We start from the raw sequence: 19,824 nt of genomic DNA, 5'->3' as shown, positions 1-19,824 counted from the left end.
GAGTAAAAAATCTCACCTTTGAGTAAAACTTTCTATCTTTAACTTTACTCATTATACTTTCTCTTCATTGCCTCTTAGTTTTAATATGCCAATACCAGCTTTACTCTTAATACTCCAAAAGCAAGTATGACAAAAATTACCAAAAGACTACTCAATATACTCCCTCCAATTCTTTTCAATTGTCCCATTTGGATTGGGCATGAATATTAAGAAAGTGGGGGGGATCATGATAAAGCAATACTAACAAAGAGATGAATGTTTTCTGTAAAATCTTCTTGCTTTCTTTCTTAATTACAATGTGTCTTTATATAAGGATGTAATCTAATTAAGTAAACTTAGCCTAAAAACATACCACAAAGATAATATTAATATTCCCTAATATCCTAGAATAATGCCATAAGATATTGTTGCCATATAAGTGATTTTGATATCAATCACAATATTCCCAAATATTCCTAATACCCCCCCTCAAGTTGGAGCATGAGGATCAAGAATGCCCAACTTGGAGAGTAATAGATCGAACTGTTTCTTGCCAAGAGCTTTTGTAAATATATCAGCCAATTGAAATGACGTAGGAACATGTGCTGGAGAAATTAATCCGTCATTGATTGCATCTCGGACGAAATGACAATCTACTTCAATATGCTTGGTTCGTTCATGAAAAACAGGGTTCTTTGCTATATGTAGAGCGGATTCACTATCACAAAATATCTTAATTGCTTTCGGATGTCTGACACCCAAACTTAACAACAAGGCCTTAAGCCATTTCAACTCACAAGTTAATGCAGCCATGGACCTATATTCAGCCTCTGCCGAAGAAAGAGAGACAGTAGGTTGTTTCTTGGTTTTCCAAGAGACAGGGGATTGCCCTAAAAACACGAGCCAACCCGTAAGAGATCGACGAGTTATTGGGCAAGCAGCCCAATCTGAATCGCACCAACCCTGTAGAGTTAAATCACAATCTGCACTTAACAAAATACCCTGTCCTGGGGTACCCTTCAAATAACGAACCACTTTTAAAGCAGCCTCCCAATGCTCAATGCATGGTTCCTGCATAAACTGAGACAATATATGTACAGAATAGGTTAAATCCGGCCTGGTGACTGCAAGATAAATTAAACGTCCAACTAATCGACGGTACACTTCCGGATCAGGCAGAAGCTCTCCATCAGCCAAGCCGAGCCTATGATTTTGTGGTATGGGAAACCCACTTGGTTTAGCCCCTAACAAACTAGCTTTAGAAATGATGTCTAAGGTATATTTCCTTTGACACAAAAACAGACCTGCAGAGCTACGAGCCACTTCTATTCCCAGAAAATATTTCAAAGGACCCAGGTCCTTCATTTTGAAACAATCACTCAAATATGCTTTAAAAGTACATAATGCAGCGGAATCGTTCCCAGAAATAATGAGATCATCAACATACACTAAAACATTAATCTGGATATTGGCCTTAGTGAACGAAAAAAGAGAATAATCAGAATAGGACTGTAAAAAACCGTATGTTTTCAAAGCAGTGACAAGCTTTGCGAACCATTATCTGGGAGCCTGTTTGAGACCATTCAATGACTTACGTAATCTGCATACCAAGGAGGGATCAGAACTCTCAAACCCAGGGGGTAGTTTCATGTATACTTCTTCAGCGAGATCACCATGCAAAAAGGCATTATGAACATCCATTTGATGTAGCTCCCAATTTTTGGAAGCAGCAATGGCCAAAAAAATCCGAACTGTTGTCATTTTTGCAACCGGAGCAAACGTCTCATTGTAGTCAATGCCTTCTTGTTGATGATTACCGAAGACAACCAACCTGGATTTGAGTCGTTCAACTGTGCCATTGGACAAATATTTGGTCCTGTAGACCCACTGACTTCCGAGAGCCTTTTTACCGGGAGGAAGAGGTTCCAAAGTCCATGTACCATTAGCTTCGAGAGCTTGAATTTCCTCCTGCATGGATTTCTGCCAACCAACATGTTTCATTGCTTCTTTAAAGGACTTGGGGTCAGTGCATTAATAATAGCTGCAATAAACTTTCGATAATGTACAGAAAAATTGTCACAGTGAATATAATGTGCTAAGGGATACGGAGTACCTGAAGTGTGATCAGAGGACGGTGCCGGGAGAGAGGAAGACTGAGTTTTAGCAAACACGGATGCAGTGACGTGGTCGCGAAGCTTGATCGAAGGAAACTTTGTACGAAATCCACGTCCCATGTTATCGATACCCGAAATATCATTAGTAGCGACAACTGACGATGGAGCAGCACTGCCCGAGTCAGCTTCTGCTAGAAGAGTATCAGGGGTAGTAGGATGCGTGGGCACAGAAGCTTGTGGGGACTGCTGCACCGTAAGCTGTGGTATTCCGCTTTCGTAACCATTACGCACAATTCCTTGCCCCTCAATGTCACAGTTATCATCACAAATACCAAGATCACAAAAATCCTCATGTATATCTCCATGTTCCACAATATTCGAATCAACATTGAAATCCGCCAAACATCCAAATGGAAAAACATCTTCAATAAACTTAACATCACGAGATACAAAAAATTCTTTTGGTTCAAGATCATACATATTCCATCCCTTTTTCCCAAAAGGATACCCCATGAAAACACATTTCCGACTTTTGCTTGCAAATTTGTCTCCGTTGGTCTTTTGATTGTGAGCAAAGCATAAACAGCCAAAGGTACGAATAGCATTAAAAACGGATGGTTTATGAAAAAGAATCTCAAAGGGTGTCTTATTTTGCAGGAGGGGTGTTGTAGTACGATTAATTAAATGAGCAGCCGCGAGTAAACACTCCCCCCAAAAATAAATCGGCAATTGAGCTTGAAATCTCAAGGCTCTTGCCACACTCAAAATATGTTTGTGTTTACGCTCAACCCTTCCGTTTTGCTGTGGAGTACCCACACAAGAGGTTTGAAAAATAATACCGGTGGCCGTAAAATAATCAATCAAACATTTAAATTCTGTACCATTATCACTTTGAACAATTTTAACAGTTTGTGAAAATTGTCTATCAACCATAGCAAAAAAAGCCATAAACATTGGGAAAACTTCGATTTTATCAAGCAATAAATAAATCCACACAGCTCTAGAAAAGTCATCAACAATTGTTAAAAAATAACGAGCCCCACAAGAAGATTCATGTCGATAAGGCCCCCATAAATCACAATGAATTTTCTCAAATATTCTAGTGCATTTATTTTCACTTAACGGAAAGACATCCCTATGATGTTTAGCACGAAAACACACTTCACAATCTTTTGCTAGATGATCCTTATTACTACTAACATGGGGAAGTAACTTTATTACTTTTTCGGAAGGATGACCAAGACGCCTATGCCAGAGTTCTAGAGTCGAAGTAGCTTTGATAGCAGTCACCATCTCATGTTTGCTAAAATAGTACAATCCATCTCTCCTAGTGGTCGTTCCAATCAGCGCCTTCGTGTGGTCCTGTATAACACACATATTTGAATTGAAGGTGACAATAGTTTGTAAGTTATCATTAAGTTGGGAGACGGAAAGTAAATTGCAACTCAAATTAGGTACATATAAAACATGATGAAGAGTAATCGTATCGGATAAACGAACCAATCCTTCCATAGAAGCAATTACGGTTTCGCCGTTTGGCAAACCAACAGAACAATGAATTTGACGAATGGAAAATAACCATGACTTATCACCTGTGACGTGATGAGTAGCGCCTGAATCAATTATCCAAGAAGATATATCAAACTTACCATTTAGGCGATTTTCTGGTATTGTAGCATTACCAAAGAATCTCGTAATAGCTCTCCATTGCTCGGGTGTGAAAACTGATGCAGGTGATACTGATTCAAGAGCACTACCAGCAGCAGCATTGGCAGAGGCATGTGAGACAGACTCGGGAATACGTCCAGCAGCACGCACACCTCCTTTGCCTCGAGCAGCTGTGTGTTTCAGACCTTTGCTTTTGTCATTCCAACCATCCGGATACCCAACAATGTCAAAGCATCGCGCAGCCTCGTGACCCTTTTTTCTTACAATGAGTACAGGTTAGTAAAGAAAAGCAATTAGAGGACGAGTGTCCCGGTTTCTAACAGTGAGAACACACCACTGTGCTGCTGCTTCCTCGACCAGTACCTGCTGTGGTACGAAGAGCAAACCCGACAGCAGGAGTGGTCTCCTCCCTCACGCGATCAAAGCCACGAACCAGTTCTTCTTGTTAAACTTGTTGATATGCCTTGTTTAGTGAGGGTAGGGGATCTTGAGCAAGAATGGTAGATCATGTATTAGCATAATAATCAGAGTGTAACCCAAGTAAAAATTGGTGCAACCTATCGTCCTCACGCCTTTTCTCATGTTGCTTTCCGACATTGCAAGTACACCGACCACACTTACAACAAATCAAAGGTTCAAATTGAGCAAGAGCATCCCATAAAACTTTTAATTTACTAAAATAAACAGCAACAGTCATAGTTTTAGTTTGTTCACAACGATTAATTTGAGACTTTAAGTGTTGAATACGAGAACCATTGACAACACAAAACCGTTCATGCAAATCATCCCATAAATGCTTAGCATTATCATAGTTAGACAACATACTTTTTACCTCCGGATCAATGGTATTCATAAGCCATGAAACGAGCATACAATGAACAACGACCCAATCCTCCTTTGTTGCGGGTGGAGAATAATTGGTGATGGTGCCATCGAGGAATCCGAATTTGCGACGAGAGGAAAGAGCTATGTATATGGCGTGTGCCCATGAATCGAAGTTATCAAGTTTGAGTCGAACCGGAGTAATAAAGTCACCTGGACGATCATGGGCGCCGAGGTAGAAAGGAGAGGTGGAATCAAGTTTTTGTGGCTGCTGTGTATTGTCGCCAGCCATGAAGAAAGAAAAAAAAAATTAAACCTTGCTCTTATACCATGATAAAGCAATACTAACAAAGAGATGAATGTTTTCTGTAAAATCTTCTTGCTTTCTTTCTTAATTACAATGTGTCTTTATATAAGGATGTAATCTAATTAAGTAAACTTAGCCTAAAAACATACCACAAGATAATATTAATATTCCCTAATATCCTAGAATAATGCCATAAGATATTGTTGCCATATAAGTGATTTTGATATCAATCACAATATTCCCAAATATTCCTAATAGATCATCTTGAATAGTATACTCATGTGATGTAGTGGGTATTGGGGGGTTAAATTGTGTAGTTTAGTAAAAAAAATAAGGGCGTTTTGGTAATTACATAAATGGTATAAGGACAATTTGGTCCAAAAATTATATTCTAAAATAGAAATAAGACAATTGAAGTGAATTGCCCAAATAAAGAAATTGGACAATTGAAAAGAATCAGAGAGAGTATTAGATATAACCGGACAAAAAATCTTGATTAGAATGGAAAGAATATGTCGTTATTAATTTAGAAGCTCAAAGACTTAAACATATTGTATTAGAAGTAAAAAAAAAAAGATTTAACAGATAAAACTCAAGCTACCAAAATATGGATAGCCACAAATCAAGAAAGGCCAAAGCCTTAGTCCTTTTAAGGCATCACATACATGATAGCATCAAATTAAAATATTTATTCATAAAACATCCCAAAAGTTTGTGCGACTCCCTTGTTGAAAGATTTTATCATCATAAAAAGGTGTTTCTTCCACAAGCTAGCTATGAGCGGAAGACTTTAAGATTTTCAGATTTTTAAAAACCGTCAATGAGTGTAATTCAACATTATACAGAATTACATCAATATTGAAATATTGTGAACACCTAGTAACTGATCCAAAAATGATTGAACTCACATTATTTACTTTTCATCCCTCAAATATTATTCTGCAACAACAATATAGGGAAAAAATTTTAAACGATAATCAAATCAAAGTGTAGTATTCTCACTAGCTGAACAACATATAATGATCTTGTCTGGAAAAATCATAGACCTCTTGGATCTCTAGTAGTCCGTGAGACACATTCAATGGGAACATATGTGCCTGAAGCATATGCTGTTGAAAATAAAGAACGTGAAAATTATAATAATCGTAGTAACGGACGTGAAAATTTTCGAGAAAGCGGAAGAGGACAAGGACAAGGTTGTGGAAATTTTAATGGGCATGGTAGAAAGTTCTGATAAGTGTAGTATTTTACACTTATTGCGCGTTCCTTGTAGTTTATCGAGAGCTTTTTTTAGCATTTTAAGGTTAAATGTGATCATGATTTGCTAATTGAAGTATATTCGTCGTTGTATGCCTTTTCATGCCTTAATGATTGATATTCGAGTGTATTCAAGCAAATTTCAAGCCATTGTGGTCCTCAATCATGTCTACCAAGGTTTATTTATGTTGAACATTTAGAGTATATAGACCTAGATTTGTATATACTACATACTTAAAATAGTAGTGGGCCTTAAATAAATATATTATAAGTCCAAATTAAATGCCTCAAAGAATTTGATGAATCATTACTTTGATTCATAAGTTTTGTTTGGTAAAACATTACTTTGTTTCATAAGCTTTGCTTGGTGAAACATTACTTTGTTTCATAAGCTTTGCTTGGTGAAACATTACATTATTTCATAAGGTTTGCTTGGTGAAAAAGCTTTGTTTGGTGAAACACTTTTGTTTCAAAATGAGGTATTGTTTGATGCATAGCTCTATAAATAGAGGTTGCATGCCAAGGGACATTCCATCCCAATTTCATATAATTTATGATTTCTCTCTTAAGAATACTCTTATTCTTGTTCTTCCTTTCATGAGATTATATTGAGAGAGTAATTAACTCTTAATATCATCAAAGTTCATAATTCACTACGACACTTGTATTTACTATTGCAATTTCCTTGTGCTAGGATTTTGTTGTGTAGATTGTATCTCATTGTGAATTTCATTTATCATCCCAAGCATCTTTGTGGGAGAAATATCACAATAGGAAAGTGCATGAACGCCTTCTACTCATATCAAGTTTCCGAGCGACTTCTCTGATTGTCGCAACCTTATCTTCATGGTGTCCATTTGGTGATTTACAAAGCAAAGAGTTCCATTGCCATCCACACAAGGGAAATACAAATCGGTTTGTTTATTTGTGTTTGCATTATATTTCCAATAATTTATGCATCATCACATCTTTAGACGCCGTTTTCTAAACCATGAAGGCTTTGATCGAAGAAGAGGAAAGTTTGAGGGTCATTTAATGAGCTTTCAAGTCATATAGAGGTATTTAGCATGGTCTCGGGCTAAATTCTCAAGCTTTGGTCGAAGTTCGATTGAAAACAAAGCTGCTAGGCTATTCAGACCATAGTTTCGGGCGAGACTAACAAAATTCGGTCGAAGCATGGCTGTGAAAAATTCTGATGTCTGCTGATGTTTTGTGCTAAAAGTTATATTATCTTTATTCTTCTTCATGTAAGATTTTTACTATATTTATTAAATAATATATAATATATCTTTTTAGTTTTTGCATTTAAAAAAAGCACACCTTTCTCTGAATTTTGGATGCTTATTTGAACTGCTTCTGGATGCGGATGAGATGTTAGTGTGTGTACTAATTCTGAACTGCTTCTGAACTACTGTGAATGTGACGTGCGGTGTACTGATTCTGAACTGCAGTGTATATGTGTATACATATATACTAATTTCGAACTCTTCATAGCGGTGCGTTATTTTTGTGTTGTGCTGTCTCGAGTGCTGTCAGTCATCTTATGAGCTTTGTCGGTATGCAACTGTAGTCTTTTGGTGGTTCTGATCTGAAATGCAGATCTGAATTGAATTGGTTAGTTGCTAATTTGCTTCCTAATCTGATAAGAATGCCAGAAGATTGTTGATTTTGTTCCTAAACAATTGAATACTGTAAGTTCACAACAACTGCTGCAAATTTGAGTACATTTTATTTTTCTTCCAATTTCAAGTTTAGCTGCTCTATAATTGAGATTGCACAAATTTCAAGTTTAGCTGTTCATGAAGAATCGTCTGAGTAAATATGGTTGACACAGTGTCTGAACGTTGCAGAAGATAAAACTCGCTGCTGTATGCGGGAGAATGCTTGACAGATGTTTGGGTCCTTCACTTGCTGGTGGTGAAGGCTGCGACAACATGACAATGATACTGGTTTGGTTCATGAAGCCCATACAACAGGATACCTCCGTATCTAAAAACAGTGAATCAAGCTAGTCTAGACAGTTAAAATTTTGTTCTGTGATCTGTCACAAATTAACATACAGAAATAGTTCTATGTTGATTTTTCAGGTTGTATGTAATGAAGCCTATGAAGGTGACTCAATACAAAGATGATTCCTCAACTCTCAAATTGTTGGTAATATTTCTCCTATACGTATAACAAACTATGGAGTATTATGATAGGATGTACAGATGCTCTGCTAAGAATGCTTATACATATATATAATCATAAATAGATTTTCTTTTCAAAAAAAGTTTATTTGTATCGTTTGTTTGAAATAAACTATACAAATAACATATTATTTGTATCTTTGACTCAAACAAACAATACAAATAACACGTTATTTGTGTCCTTTGTTAACGATACAAATAACCTGTTATTTGTATCTTTTGTTTGATGCAAAGATACAAATAACTCTTGTTTGTATCTTTGGTTTTCAAGCGATACAAATAATGTGTTATTTGTAAACCTCTTATTAATAACCCTCAATACAAGATAATATAGCCTTAAAATCAAGATATAAATAACTTATTTGTATTGTTTGTTTTAACAAACGATACAAATAATATATTGCCAAATTTTCTCTTTACTTTGAAATTAGAGGCGCCACATTTGGAAACTCAATTTCTTCTTTCATTGATATCTCAGTATCATTTCTTCATCTCATACTCAACTTATCAAAGTCGCTCCAATTACGACCGTATTCGACTTCATGACCACAATGACATTGCTCTTCCATTGACTGAAAGCTTTGACATATACTAATAAAATAATATAACGACATTAATTAGAATTATTAAGTAAATTCAATAATAACATTAATAAAATCAACATAAATTAAATAGTAACATTATATAATCAACATAAGTTATAGAAAAGTACCTTAACTTTCAAACAATTTTGTTGATACTTTGGCGAATTTGGATTGAATGAAATAAATTATAAGGTTTATTTTGTATTTATAGAGTATTTGTTAAACGGTTAGTTTGACCACAAAATAAAATGAAAAAGTCAAGCATTTGCTTTCTGTTAGTTAAAGCGAACAAATGGAGACTTAGTCAAATAAAGGTTTGACCCTGTTTGACCAGGCTTTCCTTTGTTCGTTGTTAGTAACAACAAAAACTACTTGAATTTGAGAATTATAACAGCGGAAGATTTGTGGTTTTAATTCAGTCTTATTATTAATGGGTAAATAACCCTCTCAATATATACATCAACTATGGGACTAAACAAGGCAATAGGAATATCAGTATGATATTATTTATATAAATAAGAGAATAAAAATGAATCACAGAAATATTCTGTGATTATGAAATATTCTGTGAATATTTCCACACTCCCCCTCAACTTAGGCTGTAGGGTCACCAATACCTAACTTGCATATAACAGTGTTGAAGGCTTCTGCTGATACAGCTTTAGTGAGGATGTTTGCCAGTTGATCTTTTGATCTGATGAATGGAAGACTGATGATATTTTTCTCCAACTTCTCTTTGATGAAGTGTCTATCTTTCTCGACATGTTTAGTACGATCATGTTGGACTGGATTTTCAGATATACTAATAGCAGCTTTATTGTCACAGTATAGTTTGCTTGCTTCTTGCTGTTGACAGTTCATTTCTTCCAACAACTTCCTAATCCAGAGAATTTCTGTAATCCCTTTCGCAATTCCTCTGAATTCTGCTTCAGCACTAGATAGAGCTACCACCTTTTGCTTCTTGCTTTTACAAGTGACCAGGTTCCCACCAACCAGAGTAAAGTATCCTGATGTTGACCTTCGATCATCCCGGTCATCAGCCCAGTCTGCATCAGTATATGCCACAAGATCTAAGTGTTGATTCCTTTTGAAGAGGATCCCCCTATTGCAGGTTCCCTTTAAGTATCTTAAAAGTCTCATTATAGCCTCCATGTGGTGTATCTGAGGTCGATGCATGAATCTGCTCATAACACTTACTGCATAGGCAATGTCTGGTCTGGTGTGAGACAAATAAATGAGTTTTCCTACCAACCTTTGATATTGATCTTGGTCAGTTGTTTCAGCTCCCTGGATGAATTGAAGCCCATGGTTTGTTATTATAGGCGTTTCTGTAAGTTTGCAATCAATCATTCCTACCTCAGCCAATAAGTCCAGAATATACTTTCTCTGATTGATGAAAATTCCTGTTTTTGATCTGAGGACCTCTATCCCAAGAAAGTATTTCAAGTTTCCCAAGTCTTTCATCTCAAATTCCAAGAAAAGGCGACCCTTTAAATCATTGATCTCCTTCATATCATCTCCTGTAATAACCATGTCTTCAACATAAATAACAAGACATGTGATACGGCCATTTCTTTTCTTGAGGAATAGAGTATGGTCGGAATTACTCTGTTTGTACCCAAATTTCTTCATAGCAGCAGTGAATCTTTCGAACCATGCTCTATGGGATTGTTTTAACCCATATAGAGCTTTTCGCAGTCTGCATCCTTCCCCTTTATTGTATTCATGTAAGAAGCCCGGAGGAGCTTGCGTGTAAACTTCTTCCTTAATTTTTCCATGTAAAAAGGCATTCTTCACATCGAATTGGTATAGGGGCCAATCTTTGTTAGCTGCAATGGAGAAGAGGACCCGGATAGTATCAATTTTAGCAACTGGAGAAAAAGTTTCAGAGTAGTCTACTCCAAAGGTTTGAGTGTATCCCTTTGCAACGAGCCAAGCTTTGTATCTTTCAATGGTTCCGTCTGCATGATACTTTATTGAAAACACCCACTTGCACCCTACTATTCTTTTCCCTTTCGGCAATATGCAACGCTCCCAAGTCTCATTTCTTTTAAGAGCTAAGATTTCTTCTTCCATAGCTTTCTTCCATTTCGGATCACTAATAGCATCATCAATATTTTTCGGTAGGTTGCCTGAGTAAAGAGAAGTATTGAAGGCAACTGCCATCTGAGACAAATGTTCTTGGTTTTCTTGATTTATCGGGTATCGGGACCTTTGAGATTCAAATTCAGGATCATATCTCTTTGGCGGGATACCTCTTGTACTCCGTGGTGGAAACTCATATCTCCTGGAAACATTATCACTAGATATCACATCATTATTAATGTCAGTAGAGCTAGGGGTTACCTCCAGTTCGGCGGGATACTCAGGGACGGTAATGGAGTGAGTAGGTGGAAGTACTGTAGTTTCGGTGACAGTGTCAGTGGTGTCATTTACTTGTTCTTTTGGGTCTCGACCATTTGTCAAAGGATAGATTAGCCAGCTTAGATCCTCACTAGAACTCTCCCCTTGAGATCGAGGTTGGGTAAAGTAGTAGGAATGTTCAAAGAAGTCACAATCCATAGTAGTGTATAGCTTATTGTGGAGAGGATCAAAACACCGATAGCCCTTTTGACCAACACCATACCCAAGGAAGAGACACTTAGCAGCCCGGGGTTCTAATTTTGTTCTATCCCTCTTTGGAAGATGAACATAAACCACACAATCAAAAATACGGGGTGGAAGAGAGTGGGAGGAAGGGATAGGATGAAAACTTTCCAAGGTAGCAAGAGGGGTTCTAAATTCCAGAGATTTAGTGGGTAGTCGATTGGAGAGATAATTAGCAGTGGAAATGGCTTCAGGCCAGTATGAAGCTGGCACATGAGACTCAAACATGAGGGCACGGGATATGTTTAGTAAGGATCGGTTTTTTCTCTCAGCAACACCGTTTTGCTGTGGGGTGTCGGGGCAAGTGGTTTGGTGGAGCATATCATTTTCAAGAATAAAGCTTTTCATTTTATAAGAGACATATTCCCCACCATTATCCGAGCGAAGAATTTTCAGGCGAGTATGAAATTGAGTAAGGATCATATTGTAAAAATTAACGAACACATCAAAGACTTCAGATTTGTGTTTAAGAAAATAAATCCAACTCACACGAGTACAGTCATCCAGAAACAAAACAAAGTATGAATAGCCTTGAGAATTACTGTCAGGATCAGGACCCCATACATCAGAATGAATTAAATCAAAAGGTTTAGCAGCTTTAGTAAAACTAGGAGAGTATAAATGTTTATGACTCTTAGCTAGAACACAAGTTTCACAATCCAAAGACAAATTACAACTATGAAAAGACGGAAAAAGACGTTTTAAATAACCTAGTGAAGGATGACCTAAACGTCGATGCCATGTCCATAGGTGTTGTATGGGAGTCCCGTGAACAAGTAATGAATGGTCCTTTTTGACCGTCTCGTCCACATAATACAAGCCGCCTTGCTCAGTACCATGCCCAAGGATCGTCCCCATTTGAGTATCCTGCACAAGACAACCATCAGAAGTAAATAGGACGGTACAATGAAGCTCTTTAGTTAGCTGACTGATAGATAATAATTTATGAGAAAGACTAGGAATTAACAGACACTTTTTAACATTCAGAGATGAGGAAATATCAGCCGGCCCAGCTTGATGAACTGGGATAGTTGTACCATTGGCAGTTTGGACATGGGTACGAGGGGTAGATTGAACTGAGGATAAATCATGTGGGTCAAAGGTCATAGTGTTCGTAGCACCACAATCAAAGATCCATTTGGAGTGTTTGTGACTTATAAGGCTGAATTTAGGTTTTGGGGTATGGTTTGGGCCGGGTGAGATTTTGGTAAGTATTGGGCCAGGTGCAAAAAAGGTAGGGTTCGGGGGTGTCTTAGTATATAAGGTGGGTTGAGTAAGGTTTTGAATATCCCTTTCCCTTCTTCCCCTTTCTGGATGATTCTCGGCCTTTTCTCTCTCTCCTTTCTGTTTGCCTCTTCCCTGTTCGACAATGGCTGCTTCTTTTTTGTTCAAATCCATACCTGAATATGATGATGTGATCTCACCGGGGTGATCTGCAGATGCAAGGTTGGCCTTGCCGTCGGTTCGGTGTGCCGGTGCCTTGGCGTCGGCCTTTCTCTTCTGTAGGTCGTCCCACCAGTCAGGATATCCTACTAGTTTGAAACACCCTTCCCTAGTATGCCGTGATCCTCCACAGTGACTACATCGAAGTTTTTGCCGGTCATCGCTTTCACGATTTCGAGGGAAGTTTTTGTTTCTTGTTACTAGACCTGAACCAATCTCTGAGGGGTCTATTCCCGGTGATGAGACGCCGGCCATAATTTTCCGGCGTGAGATTTCCCGTCGGATGGTGGCGTAGGCTACATCAACTGTCGGGAGCGGGTCCATGTGGAGTAAGTCTCTTCTTTCCTTATCAAGATCTTCGTTTATTCCGGTCAGAAACTGATACAATCTTTGTCTCTGTATGAAGTTGTTGAATGCTGTGATATCTTGAGGACAAGTCATGGGGTTGGGCATCTGCCTATCAATTTCTTTCCATAACATACTGATTTTTCCATAGTATGCTTCAATTGTGTTGTTTCCTTGTCTCAATGTGGCAGCCGTTGAACTCAAATCATAGGTTTGAAGTTCATCACGCCCACTGTTTAGAAGATATTCAATCCCTTGCCATAAATCTCGAGCAGTATTGTAATCGATGAATTGATTGACGATTTTTGCATCAATGTTTTCGATAATCCAGGAGATGACTATAGAATCATGTCAGGCCCATTGTGGGTAATTTGGGTCAGTGATTTTTTAGGGTTCATTGGTTATATGGTTTAATTTGCCACGACTGTTAATAGCAATTTGCATTAATTTACTCCATTTCGTGTAATTGTTGTAATTCAATTTTTCAGAAAGTTGGATTGTGGATAGGTTTTCTGTGGGTTTGGTTTATTGAGTTTCTGGAACATTTGGAACATTTGTTCCATTTGTTCCATGGTAAACATTTGGTTTTGCATTGTTTCATTTACTGATTCATCCATTTGCAGGTAGAGGGTAGATGATGAGTAATGAACGGTTTATCGGAGTTTTCCCGGATTTGAACCGTTTGGCTCTGATACCATGAGAATTATAACAACGGAAGATTTGTGGTTTTAATTCAGTCTTATTATTAATGGGTAAATAACCCTCTCAATATATACATCAACTATGGGACTAAACAAGGCAATAGGAATATCAGTATGATATTATTTACATAAATAAGAGAATAAAAATGATTTACAGAAATATTCTGTGATTATGAAATATTCTGTGAATGTTTCCACAGAATTTTTTATGACCACAATGCTTTGTTCACAAAGCCAAACCACAAGCTTAGAATAACAGGTGTTTATTTTGAGAATTAAGTTTTTGCAGAGCTTATGTTTGGCTTTTTATGATAAATAAGCTTATTTACTTCAAAATTTCCTAAATTGATTTGGTAATATAGTGAATCGGATCTAAACTTGAGCAGAGGTTATTCGAGTCAAGTGATTCACATGAGTAGTTAGCATTTATGTTTCCGTTTTAACTCATTGAACCTGTTGTAAATGGGCTAATGCAATGGTAAAGAAACAATAAGAAAAACAAGTGCAAAACAAACACCAAAAACAACGCACGACAATGGAGAAGACAAAACACAAGAAATATGAAGTATCTAATGATACATCCCCCTCAAATGAAGTATCTTATCATTAATATAAGCAAGAATACATTAATAACTCACCTTACTACCTTCAAGAACACACTCTTAAAGCAAAAGATTGAACCTTGATGTCAATCTCCCTCAAATACCCTAATACAAATGGAGAAAACTCTCTTGGCTAAAACCCTAGTAATCTCTTAGTATTAGGCTCTCACACAAACCCTAATACACTCCTAACACCCCTTATATAGTCCCTTGATATATTAGGGAGCCTTAAGACTAATGACCAAAAGCTCAAACAAAACCGCATGTTATACAAAAACATTATGTTTCTTCACTAGCATAACCGCTCGACCGAGCGTGAAGAGCTCGACCTGTCCAGCAGTAAAACATAAGTCACTGGTCAGCTGCTGTCTTGTGGCTCGATCGAGCCCTACATGCTCGACTACTCGAGCCACCTTCGACCCCTTCCAACCTTCATGCCTTGCCTTCATTAAGACAACCCAAAGCATCACCATCAATCACTTCTTCAAGTGAAACAAACCTTAACACTCCATATCCCATGGCACACCCCACACCACTCTCATGTGTGCAAGACATGGCATGAGTTATGAGGTGCCCAAAATCATCATCAATATTGCAGGAATTGGCTCTTGAATCAACAGAACCCTAATACATACTCCTATTTACTAATTAAACACAATCAAGAACTCATGATTCTCACTAGAAAAGCTCACTATCTACATCAAAAAATTTGCTCATTTATCATCAAAAATATTGATTTTTCAAGGAAAATTCATCTTAAATTAAACCAAAAGTAGTACTTTGTAAACTTGTTTTTACAGCGATAAACTTTCCAGCCCCTTAAAGCAACCACCTCTGCACGTTCGTCCTTCGTTTATGTCTCCAAATTCTTCCACAAGTAGAGAGTCCTGATGATGATAGGATCTGCTGAAAAACCTTTAGCATATGCACTGATTAAGGAACTAAGTTGGGTTGATCATTGATGAGAACAAGCTGTTGATTCTAATTGAATGGCATTATCAAAAATCCAGCAAAAGGCAAAGACAGAAACCTAAAATAATCTCAAGTTATGCAACTTAAACTGGAAATCACACTACGAATCCCATTCAAACTAAAAGAAGGAAACAGAAAAGCTCTAAGTGAAAACTAGTAGTAGAAAATGCGGAAATATTCAGAATTATTATTCGGAACTCCGCTTATTCTTCCCAAAATGCAACTCATTTTCCTCGAATTAATCCGAACCCTGAAGGTTCTCCATGTCTCCAGGTACAAGTGAAACAAAATCTGAACTACCCTTTTGAAAACAAAAAAAAAGCTAAGAATTTGCGGAACTGTAAAGAGCACAAATAGGAATGCATTAGAGCTGATAACTGTAAAAGAAGACTACAACAAAGCAGGCTGATGACAGGACTATCGACCGAGCATTTGGCTGTGAAGAATGTGAGAGATTTGAGATGCAGATTCATCCTGCCATTGATATGTAAACTTGGAGGAAGAAGAGAAACGCCAGGAAGAAGAATGAGGAAGAAAATGATTTTTATTGAAAATGTCAGAAAATTACATTGCATAGAAAGGGAAAGGAGTACATATATATATTATTAAAAAAGATGATGTGTCCTTCTTAGCCAGGTGTACCCCCAATACCCCCCTCAAGCTAGGGGTGGTGGTTTGAACCAGGCCTAGCTTGGTCATCAAGTACTGAAGCTGTGCTGCAGACAAGTTCTTTGTGAAAGCATCCGCAAGTTGTTGGTCAGTGGGAAGATATTGTAGCTGTAGGAGACCATCCAGGACTTTTTCGCGAGTGAAATGGGCATCTAATTCAATGTGTTTTGTTCGCTCATGTTGCACAGGATTCTTTCCAATGCTAATGGCTGATTGATTATCACAGTATATAGTGACAGGTTTTAAGTTTGATACTCCAATCTCCTCTAGTAAACGTACCAGCCATGTAATTTCAGAAGCAACAGCTGCCATGGCACGATATTCTGCTTCTGATGAAGATTTGGAAATGGTGGACTGTTTTTTGCTTTTCCATGAAACTGGTGATTCACCAAACAAGACAAGGTACCCAGTGATGGACCTTCTAGTTGTGGGGCAAGTAGCCCAATCTGAGTCAGAGTAGCCAATGAGAGAAATGCTTGTACCAGCCTTTAGGAGAATACCTTGGCCAACTGAACCAGCAACGTATCTTAGGGTATGGTGTAGAGCTTGCATATGATGAACCTTGGGGTCTTGCATGAACTGACTCAATGTCTGAACAGCAAAAGTGAGGTCAGGCCTGCTGTGAGTTAGAAAATTCAATTTTCCAACTAATGATCTGTAGAATGCGGGGTCAAAATAAGATTCCCCTATGTTTGGATGTAATTTGCAAGATGTTGGCAGAGGAGTAGTGGCTCTCTTGGATAGATCAAGACCAGTGAATTGAAGTAATTCCTTTGTGAATTTGTGTTGCGTCAAGATTATACCAGCAGATGTTCTACATATTTCCATGCCTAGGAAAAAACTAAGTGCACCCAAGTCCTTGAAATTCCTTCAGGCATCTTCATATAGACTTTCTCATGTAGATCTCCATGAAGAAATGCATTGTTTACATCTAATTGATGTAAATCCCAGTCCTTCTGTGCTGCTAATGCTAGTAAACATCTAATGGTGGGCATTTTGATGACAGGTGAAAAGGTTTCTTCAAAGTCGATGCCATATTTTTGGGTAAATCCTTTTGCCACTAGCCTGGCTTTAAACCTTTCTATACTCCCATAGATTTGAACTTAAGTTTATACACCCATTTGCTTCCAATAGCTTTCTTGTGTGCTGGTAAGGGAACGATATCCCAAGTCTCATTTTCTGTTAAAGCTTTTAGTTCCTGTTCCATGGCATTGGCCCAATTTTGATCAGAGGCTGCCTCCAAAAAAGATGTGGGTTCTGAAGTCTGTGAATGATGAGCTATCAAGGCTTGATGCTTCTGAGGTAGGCTGGAATAGTTAATGGCATTGTTGTTGGAGTTGGAATAGGATATAGTTGGACAGATATAGTTACTGAGATATGAAGGAGGCTTATGAATTCTGGTAGATTGCCTAATTTTAGCAGGTGAAATGTTGGATGTTTCAGAAGAAGTACCTGTCAGATCTGGAGAACTTGTAGGAGATGGAATGGTAGAAGGAGAAGTATGTTCAGAGATAGTGGTGATGTTATGCTTTGGAACAGAAGAAGGTGGAGTATGTTCTGGAGAGGTGTCAAAATTTTGAAAAATATCAGGTTCATCATTTGGTGTACCAGATGGATGAGAAGTTGTCTTGGGCAAGAAAATATTATGGAAGGGTATGGAGGCAGGTTCTGATGCTGAGGTATTTTGATGAAATGGGAAGTGTTGCTCATGGAACACAACATCCCTAGAAATGTGAATTTTGTTGGTGGCAAGATCAAGAACTTTATAAGCCTTCTGATGGGGTGGATAACCAAGGAAGACACATGGCCTGGCTCTTGCATCAAACTTGGTTCTGTTGTTGTATAAGGTTAAGGCGAAACAGAGGCAACCATAGCATTTGAGATGTTGTAAAGAAGGTTGTTGTCCATAGAGCCTTTCATAAGGTGAACTTAGATTTATGCTTTTGAGTGGCATTCTATTAATTATATGAGCAGCACACAATACAGATTCTCCCCAGAGGTTAGATGGCAATTTAGCTTGAAAATGTAGTGCCCGTACTGTTTCAAGCAAATGTCTATGTTTTCTCTCAACAACTCCATTTTGTTGTGAAGTTTCTGGGCAACTTGTCTGATGTATGATTCCCTTGCTTAGCAAAAACAACTTCATTTCACCTTCCTTGATTTCTCTAGCATTATCACTTCTTAAACACAAAATGACAGATGAAAATTGTGTTTCTACATACTGAACAAAATTCTTCAGAACTGAAATCACATCAGATTTGTATTTGATCAATGTAATCCAAACATGTCTAGAGTAATCATCTACAATAGTAACAAACTGATTAAAACCATTGTGTGTCTTAGTCTTGTATGGCCCCCACAAATCTACATGTATCAACTGAAATGGCTTCAAGCTCTTTATTGAACTATTTTCAAAAGGTAACCTAGTCTGTTTGGCAAGAGGACAGACTTTACAGATGATGTCTTCTGTTTTTAGTTGATGAGGAAAAAGAACCTTCACTTGATTAAAAGGAAGGTGACCAAGTCTGAGGTGCCATAATTGTGCTGTTGTGGTAGCATTCATACATTTGTCTGAGATATGAGCTTGAGCTTGAGCTGATGGCTGATACTTCTTGTTACACAAAGAATCCTCAATGTGATAAAGACCACCTCTTAGTCTACCAAGAAGAAGTGCTGGCTCTTTCCACTTCTGATCCTGAAGAAAACACTTGTCACTAGAGAAGGTGATTGTGCAATTAAGATCAGTTGATAGCTTGTGTATAGATATGAGATTAAACTCAAAGTTTGGTACATGAAGCACATTAAGGAGTTTAACTTTTTCAGACAATTGCACAGTCCCTACATGCTTGACTGGTATTTTAGTACCATTAGGTATGGTGATAAAGCTTTCATTACCAGAAACAGGTTGCCATTCATAAAAAAAACTAAGGTCTGAGCAAAAATGGTTTGTTGCGCCACTATCCAGAATCCAAGAAGTCCTTATACAAGACAACAAACATATTTTACCTGCTAGATGAGCTTGAGCTGAGTGGGGAGTGTCAGAAGAGATAGACTGAATGTGTGATGATTCTTTCTTCTGTATGCATTGTAAGAGATACTTGTATTCTTCCATAGGAATAGTGGTAGTTTCAGCATTATCAGAAGGATCTTGAGAATCAAAAAACTGTTGGGCTAGAGTAGCAATGTTTTTGTTTTTGAAACCTTTAAAACTAGGAGGATAGCCATGTAATTCGAAACATCTTGAATTACTATGACCAGAAATCTTGCAATGTGTGCAATAGTAGGAAGAACTTGGTTTCTTGTTGCTATATCTCTGTTGGTTGCTTGAATTATGTCTTTGATGAGTAATGGAACTATCATTGAATCTTTGTTGATTAATCCCATGAGTAATTCTGTTGGCTGTATATGGTCTGAAAGAAAGAGACCTTTGAACATTGAACGCCATGTGATCAGTGTTAGATGCTGACTGATCTGTAATTTCCTTATGTTTTTCTTCTTGCACGAGGAGTCTGTAAGCATGAGATAC

Source organism: Amaranthus tricolor, chromosome 1, assembly GCF_026212465.1.
Source record: "Amaranthus tricolor cultivar Red isolate AtriRed21 chromosome 1, ASM2621246v1, whole genome shotgun sequence".
NCBI classification, from domain to species: Eukaryota; Viridiplantae; Streptophyta; class Magnoliopsida; order Caryophyllales; family Amaranthaceae; genus Amaranthus; species Amaranthus tricolor.
Note: the sequence above shows the minus strand (reverse complement) of the source record.